Source organism: Lathyrus oleraceus, chromosome 4 (assembly GCF_024323335.1).
Source record: "Lathyrus oleraceus cultivar Zhongwan6 chromosome 4, CAAS_Psat_ZW6_1.0, whole genome shotgun sequence".
NCBI lineage: Eukaryota > Viridiplantae > Streptophyta > Magnoliopsida > Fabales > Fabaceae > Lathyrus > Lathyrus oleraceus.
In genome coordinates this window covers 374,918,641-374,926,532 of record NC_066582.1, presented here as the reverse complement: position 1 = coordinate 374,926,532, position 7,892 = coordinate 374,918,641, and positions in this window count along the sequence as shown.

Sequence of the window (7,892 nt, the reverse complement as noted above, 5' to 3'; positions counted from 1 at the left end):
GATATTAAGGCAAACAAAAACCTACAAAGATCCAGATAACCAACAATACTATTGACTATCAATTACCTAACCCTTTGAGAACTGAGGTTATGAGATGAAAGGAAAAAATGAGACTAAGAAATACTCTTGACTCCTCAATCTACAAATGAATGCGTGACAATAAAATTAAATGAAATGCCAAGAAATCCTAACTTTTTACCTAAAACCTAACGAGAGTTTATGCTGATGGGATGCATGATCAAAGAGAATTATCATGCCATGTTGATGTTAATGAAAAATCTAGGGTAAAGTTTAGGGTATGACGACTATATGTAATAAAGTTCTTGATTTCAAAAAATTAGAAGAATTAGAAGAAAAGACTGCAATAATATTGTGTCAATTGAAGATGTAATTTAATCCATCGTGTTTTGACATTATGGTTCACTTACTTGTTCATCTAGTCAGTGAAATCAGATTTTTTAGTCCAGTTTATTCAAGATGGATGTATCCTATAGAGAGATACGTGAAGATATTTAAAGGATATACTAAAAATCATCACCGATCAAAAGCTTCGACCGTTGAGAAGTACATCACAGAAGAAGCTCTTGAGTTTTGTTCAAATTATTTGTCGGAAATAGAGTCTATTGGAATTCCAAAGTCTCGTCATGCTGACAGATTTGAAGGTAGAGCTACTTAAGGTTTAAATGTTAAGTCAATGGACCGAGATGTAGTACTTGAAGCACATTTCTATATATTGAATAATCTTAGTTTAGTTGAACCTTACATAGCTACTCACAAAACAATTATAAAGAAAAAATATCCCCGAATGAATGACAAGTAGTTGTTGACACGACATAACAAGGAATTCTTAAGTTGGTTTAATAAGAGAATTTATAATGATGATGGTGCATCCGAGGCAATTAAATGGTTGTCGATATGCCAAAACTTATTGTGATAACTTGGACAACATACAACATTTCTAACTATTCCTTTTATACAAAAGAAAAAGATGATCTAAGAACAATGCAAAATAGTTAGGTCATGGTTGAGGCCAAATCCATGTATTTATCTAGTTCGAAAGATAAGAATCCTATTTTTGGCAACCACCGTGTTCTATGGTGTCATTGAGGAGATTTTAGATATTGATTATGCTATTTTCAAAGTGATTTTATTTAAATACAAGTGGGTTTCCTATAACAATGGTGTACAGATAGATGATTTATGACTCACACGGGTTGACCTTGGGAAGACAACTTATAACACTGAACCATTCATCATGGCTACTTAAGCGAAACAAGTATTTTATGTGTTAGACCATGCGGACGTATCGAAGAGATGATCGATTATTCTCAAAGAAAAACACATTCCTCATAGTGATGATGAAAGTTTTGATATTTCTTCCACTCCTTCTTATGCAACACAAGTGCCTAACTCATATGAAGATTGTTGATAGAAATGATGTACATGTTATTAATAACGATCATCAAGAAGGCATACGAGAAAATTAACAATAAGTATTTTATATTATTCATTCATAATTTATTGTGTGTTAGAATTTCTAATGATAATATTTTCTAACAACTATTATTATTTGAAATTATAGGTGTTTAAACTCAAGACACCAAGACAGCAAGAGAGTATTATTTGATGTAATGATGCATACATTGTAGGTTGTTTTATGACATCTTGATTTTGATTTAATATATAATTTTTGGTTCTTAATGGTATTATGTTATTGATATAATACAATTTTTGGTCTAATCACTACGCCAAAAACTGGAATAGACAGCGCACCTTAGAGGGCGCTTTCTTAAAGAAGCGCACTCTAAAGTGAAGAGAAAACTAAGGAGGAATAGACAGCGCACTTTAGAGGGCGCTTTTGTAACAAAACGCCCTCTAAAGTGAAGCAAAAAAATAATGAGGAAATGGAGGGACACCAATAGAGGGCGCGTTTATGAAAGCGCCCTCTAAGGATACCCTTAGAGGGCGCTTCTAAGAAAGCGCTCTCTAAGTCCATGTACAACAGCGCACTTTAGAGGGCGCTTTATTACAAAAGCGCTCTCTAAAGTGAAGCGAAAAAATAGGGAGCAATAGACAGCGCACTTTAGAGGGCGCTTTTAATAAAGCGCTGTTATAAGTCCATGTGCATTTCCATCTTATAAAGCGCTTCTGGAAAGCCTTAGAGAGCGCTTCCATAAGCGCCCTCTTAGGCCCCCTTTAGAGGGCGTTTTTTTTCCACAATTGCCCTCTAAGGTCCCCTTTAGTAAACATTAAAATTATAACATACTGCGCGTTTTGTTATTTCACTCTCTGTTATTTTCGTTCTTTTTCACGTTAGGGTTCTAAGGCGTTCTCCTTCCACCTCTTTTAGATCTACGACGTTTCCTCCTTCTACCAATCAAAGGTACGTTTGTTTCGTTTTAGCTTTGCCCTATTTCTTGCACTATTGCTTTATTTTAGCTTTGCCCCATTTCAGTTTTATGTTATTGTTGTCTATGCTACGTTTGTTTCAACCTGTAAAGTTTCAATATTCATAGTCATTTTAAATTTGATAGCGCATGCGTTAAATTTCAAGCCCTACGTTTGTTTGGGTTTATTAGGCAATTGACGGTTGGTTTTTAGTGACCATGATAACGCATGCAATGGGACTACATTACCCAGTAGTTAGGGTTATACGACCTATGAACATCTGAAATTGGTATGGATGTTATTTGATAGAGTAAATGGAGACATGAATGCCCTGCACAGAGTATCTTCTGAAATTGGTTTCTCTTCTGAAATTGTTTTTTGTTTATTCTAATTAGTAATGGATAATACATGGATGTCTTCCAATCGATTGTCGAGAGAGTACGAGAATGGGGTATCAGAATTCGTTAAGTTTGCCGTTGCGCACGCCGAAGACCCCAGTAGAATGATATGTCCTTGCTTGGGTTGTTGTTATGGGAAACGGGTTGACGCAGTTCAGTTGACATCGCATCTAATGAGGCATGGAATTGATCGAAGTTATACATGTTGGAATTTGCATGGTGAGAAAAGTAACGAGAATGTTGAACCGGGGGATAGTACGACCTATGCCTCAAACTATAGTGGCGCAGATACATACGATTGTGATCGAGTTGAAGAGATTGCAGAAGCACTTGAAGGAGATCTTAAGGATTGTCCCGAAATGTTTGAGAGGTTGGTAAGTGATGCAGAGAAACCTTTGTATGATGGTTGCACTAAATTCACAAGATTGTCTGCGGTATTAAAGTTGTACAACTTAAAGGCGGGCAATGGATGGTCGGATAAAAGTTTCACAGAGTTATTAGCCCTTTTGAAAGATATGCTTCCTGAGGATGATGTTCTTCCCAATCGAACATATGAGACCAAAAAGATGTTGTGCTCTATTGGCATGAGCTATGATAAGATACATGCATGTCCAAACGATTGCTTTTTGTTTCGAAATGAGTATGCATCGTTAAATGAGTGTCCTAAATGCGGTGTCTCGCGATATAAGAACAAGTTGTCTCCAGCAAAAGTCTTGTGGTATTTTCCTGTTATTCCGAGATTTAGACGCATGTTTCGTAGTGAAACCGATTCAAGACACTTGACCTGGCATGCAGATGAAAGAATTATAGATGGAAAGTATCGACATCCGGCAGATTCACCACAGTGGTTGAAAATTGATAATGATTATCCTGAATTTGGAGAAGAATCAAGAAACCTTCGCTTGGCATTATCTACTGATGGAATGAACCCACACGGTATCCAGAGTATCTCACACAGTACATGGCATGTGATTATTATGATTTATAACCTACCTCCATGGCTATGTATGAAGCGTAAGTACATGATGTTGTCTATGTTGAGTTCTGGACCTAAACAACCAGGGAATGACATAGATGTGTACTTGAAGCCCTTAATCAAAGATTTAAAGATTTTGTGGGAGACCGGTGTGGAGGTTTATGATGGATATAGGAAAGAAAGTTTCAACTTGAGGGCGATGTTGTTTGGCACAATTAATGATTTTCCAGCATACGGAAATCTATCAGGGTATAGCATAAAAGGTCAATGTGCGTGTCCTATTTGTGAAGATAAAACAGATTGGAAGCGCTTGGAGTTTGGTCAGAAGAATGTCTTTCTCGGTCATCGGAGATTCTTAAATTCAAATCATCACTACCGTGGATGGAGAAAGGCGTTCAATGGAGAGACAGAACAAGGCAGAGCTCCACCTATATTGACGGGTGATCAAATTTTTGAAAAGGTGAAAGATTTGGATACTCAGTTTGGCAAGTCTTTTGCCCACACACTTGTCAAAAGTGGGTGGAAGAAGAGGTCAGTTTTTTTTGAATTGCCGTATTGGAAGTCCTTGTATGTGAGACATTTTCTTGATGTTATGCATATTGAAAAAAATGTATTTGAAAGTGTTATTGGCACGTTACTCAATATACAAGGAAAGTCTAAGGATGGCCTTAAGGCAAGAAAGGACTTGATAGCGATGGGAATAAGAACTGAATTAGGACCCTTGAAGAAAGCAAAACGAACATATCTACCGCCTGCTGCTTATACTCTATCTAGAAAGGAGAAAAAAACACTGTGTAAGTTTCTAAGTGAAGTTAAAGTTCCAGAAGGGTACTCTTCAGATATTAGAAGACTTGTGTCTATGAAAGACCTCAAGTTAAAGAGTTTAAAGACCCATGATTGCCATGTTATAATGGAACATTTTCTCCCAATAGGTATACGTTCTATTCTTCCAGAAAAAGTAAGAAGCTCTATAACTAAGTTGTGTTCTTTCTTCAAGTCAATTTGCAGTAAGGTGATCAATCCTGCAATCTTACCAATGTTGCAAAAAGAAATCGTTATTACTTTGTGTGAGCTTGAAATGTTTTTTCCTCCATCATTTTTTGACATAATGGTACATCTAGTTGTTCATCTTGTGAAAGAGACACAATTGTGTGGACCAGCTTATATGAGATGGATGTACCCTGTTGAACGTTATATGAAAATATTAAAAGGGTACGTTAAGAACCGAAGTCGACCAGAAGGTTGTATGGTTGAAAGATACATTGTTGAAGAAGCGATTGAGTTTTGTACTGAATATTTGTCTAATGTTCAGTCAATCGGACTCCCCAAGTCTCAGCTTGTCGAAAAGAAAGAAGGAAAAAATCTAATTGGAAATAAAATCTTGGCAGTATCAAGGGTCGAACGGGATCAAGTGCATTTGTATGTTCTGCACAATGAGAATGAGGTTGAGCCGTATGTTGAAATTCACAAGGATGTTCTCCGAGGTTTAAATCCCAATAGAAATGAAAATTGGATAGTACGAGAGCACAATCGATGTTTTATACCTTGGTTTAAGGATCATATTTATTCAAAGTATTATTCAGATCCCGCTTCAATAACAGAAAGGTTGAGATGCTTAGCATATGGTCCAAGTTTCCATGTTTTTTCTTATAGCGCATACGCGATTAATGGATACACATTTTATACCAAAGAACAAGATGATAAAAGTACTATGCAGAATAGTGGTGTCACCGTGGTAGCTGAAGCAATGCACATATCAAGTGTGAAGGACTTAAACCCCAAATTTGCAAATCTGTCGTATTTTGGTGTTATCGAGCGCATTTGGGTGTTTGATTATGAGAAGTTTCAGATTCCTATATTTGGTTGCAAGTGGGTTGAAAATAATAACGGCATTCGAATGGATAAGTCAGGATTTTTGCAAGTGGATCTTAATAGGGTGGGATACAAAGATGAGTCTTTTATTCTAGCCTCTCAAGCTAGACAAGTGTTCTATGTCAATGATCCGAAAAGTACGAAATGGTCTATAGTTCTTTTTTCCAACAAAGTAATTGATGAAAACACTGGAGATCAAGGTGATATTGATGTTGAGATTGAATCGTTTACCAGAAATGATCAAGATGAGAATATTATATCAAATGTTTCATATATTAGAAATGATCATAATGAGGGTATTTGGATCAATCCAACCGTCCGTGTTGTTAAGAGACATGTAGAACATATTCCAACCAAGAAAAGAAAGAGAACTTAGTGAAAAAGGTACAGGTCAAATGATTTTAATTATTTTCTTTATTACAGGTAAAATGACTTTTATGATTTCAATTGTTTTTACATTTGTCATCTGATTTTAATTGTTTTCTTTATTACAGGTAAAATGGCTATTCTGAAGTCAATTGATATTTGTTTAGGTGGAGATGTTCCATTGTCGTCAAGCCTCATTCGCGTAGATGATGATGCTGGATATTTGAAAGTATCCCTCTACGACAATGGAACATGTCCATCTAAATAAATATCAATTCTATCTTCAAAAGATAAGGGACCAAAAATATAAGGGGATTGACTGTTATGAAGTCAATTCAATTCTATCTTGAAAGTATCCCTTATACATCACCTAACTAATTTTATGATATTTTAGGTTTATGCTATTGATGTTGAAAAAGAAATCAAACGAGGATTGACTGTTATGAAGTCAATCATTCGTGCAAGAGACAAGGGTGTAAAATTTGAAGTACATTGGAGTGCTGAAGACCAACTAATTGAGCCTAACGGTTCAATGTTGGCAAGTTACATTGGTTTCCTTGTTCGACAACATATTCCGATTACATGTGATAATTGGAGAAGTCCGGACTTGAAGGTTGGCAAAGAAAAAATATGGTCGGAGATACAGGTACTTACCATGTATTGTTATATGTTTTTTGTTGCATCAACTTTGCAGCCCTGTATTGTAGGCAGAATTTAGGACTTCTCAAAGTTGATTTCTTGTTGCTTTGTCGTTCATAAAATACACCACTAAATTCTCTGCGTTTAATTTTTATTTTTTTTTCATCAGGCTTGTGTCTCAATAGAGGATGGGTATCTACCTAAAGTTACTTTTGTAGTGGTCCAAAAGAGACATCACACCCGTCTCTTTCCTGTCAACCCCAAAGAGACCGATAGAAGTGGAAATATTATGCCAGTTTTTTTCAATATATTTCTCAACGCAGCTGGTATATATTATCATTTGAATTTATCACTTTTTGCTGATTTTGTTGTTCTAAAATGTCAAAGGAACCGTGGTAGACACCAGCATTTGTCACCCTAGGGAATTTGATTTTTACCTTAACAGCCATGCAGGAATTCAGGTAATATTAGCTATGTCATTTAACTTTATGCCATTGTTTACTATTTGTTGCTCAATCGCCTTTTGACAGTTCTGTGTTATTTGCATTTGGACGTGTTCTTTTTGCAGGGGACTAGTCGACCAACGCATTATCATGTGCTGTATGATGAAAATAAATTCACTGCAGACCAGCTACAGAGTTTGGCCAATAACTTGTGCTACACGTAATGATATGATTTGCTTTTTTAATCTTAATTAATGTTTTCTAAACTTGTACTGTTTTCATTTAATTTTAGAAGCCTTCTGATACTATTTTTTTCCATTCAGTTATGCGAGGTGTACTCGATTTGTCTCAATAGGTTTGTTTAGTATTGGTTAGAACTAATAGACAGCTTTTGGATACAGTGGTCACTGGGTGTTGGTTGCTATCTTACTCAAGAGCTCATTTGGATGAAATGAAGGATGAATTGTGTCAATTCATTGTTGATCAAAGAATCATATAGTTAGGCTGTATATTGTTGTACATATATGTATGGAATGTTGTTGTTGTATGCTGTTGTTGTATATATGTTGTATATTGTTGTTGTACTTTTACTAAATCATGAATATGTTGTTGTATATTGTTGATCAAAGAATCATATATTAATGTTGTATATATGGAGGATTAATGTTGTATATAAATGGATTCATGTTGTATATATCAATGGATTAATGGTGTATAACATTGGATTAAAGGATGAAATCAATATGAATTTTACACTTTTGCAACATGCGAACAGGTTACCAATTAAATATATATCCACTGTTTTTCAAA